The sequence below is a fragment of the Arachis duranensis genome, chromosome 3, assembly GCF_000817695.3.
Source record: "Arachis duranensis cultivar V14167 chromosome 3, aradu.V14167.gnm2.J7QH, whole genome shotgun sequence".
NCBI classification, from domain to species: domain Eukaryota; kingdom Viridiplantae; phylum Streptophyta; class Magnoliopsida; order Fabales; family Fabaceae; genus Arachis; species Arachis duranensis.
In genome coordinates this window covers 70,022,369-70,023,362 of record NC_029774.3, presented here as the reverse complement: position 1 = coordinate 70,023,362, position 994 = coordinate 70,022,369, and positions in this window count along the sequence as shown.

Sequence of the window (994 nt, the reverse complement as noted above, 5' to 3'; positions counted from 1 at the left end):
ACCTTCAAAATTCAAAAATTTTTCTCACCCAAACCCACCCTAAATGGCCGAACCTACCCTCTCCCCCTCCCTATATATACCCCTCCATCCTTCTTCATTTTCACACAACACAACCCCCTCTTCTACACCTTGGCCGAATACACCCCCCACTCTCGTCCATATTTTCTCTTCCTCTTCTTCTTTTCTTTCTTCTTTTGCTCGAGGGCGAGCAATATTCTAAGTTTGGTGTGGTAAAAGCATAGCTTTTTATTTTTCCATAACCACCTATGGCACCTAAGACCGGAGAAACCTCTAGAAAAGGGAAAGGGAAGACAAAAAGCTTCCACCTCCTAGTCATGGAAGATGGAGAGATTCATCTCCAAAGTCCATCAAGACCACTTCTATGATGTTGTGGCCAAGAAGAAGGTGATCTCTGAGGTCCCTTTCAAGCTCAAGAAAAATGAGTATCCGGAGATCCGATATGAGATCCAAAGAAAAAGTTGGGAAGTTCTGACCAACCCCATTCAACAAGTCAGAATCTTAATAGTCCAGGAGTTCTATGCCAATGCATAGATCACTAGGAACCATGATCAAAGTATGAACCCGAAACCAAAGAACTATCTTACAATTGTTCAGGGAAAATACTTAGATTTCAGTCCGGAAAATGTGAGGTTGGCATTCAACTTGCCCATGACACAAGGAGATGCACGCCCCTACATAAGAAGGGTCAACTTTGACCAAAGGTTGGACCAAGTCCTTATGGACATTTGTGTTGCAGAAGCTCAATGGAAAAGAGACTCCAAAGGCAAGTCGGTTCAATTAAGAAGACTGGACCTCAAGCCTGTGTCTAAAGGATGGTTGGAGTTCATCCAACGCTCCATCATCCCCACTAGCAACCGATCCGAAGTTACTGTGGATCGGGCCATCATGATCCATAGCATCATGATTGAAGAGGAAGTAGAAGTTCATGAAGTCATCTCCCTTGAATTCTACAAAATAGCCGAAAAGTCCTCCA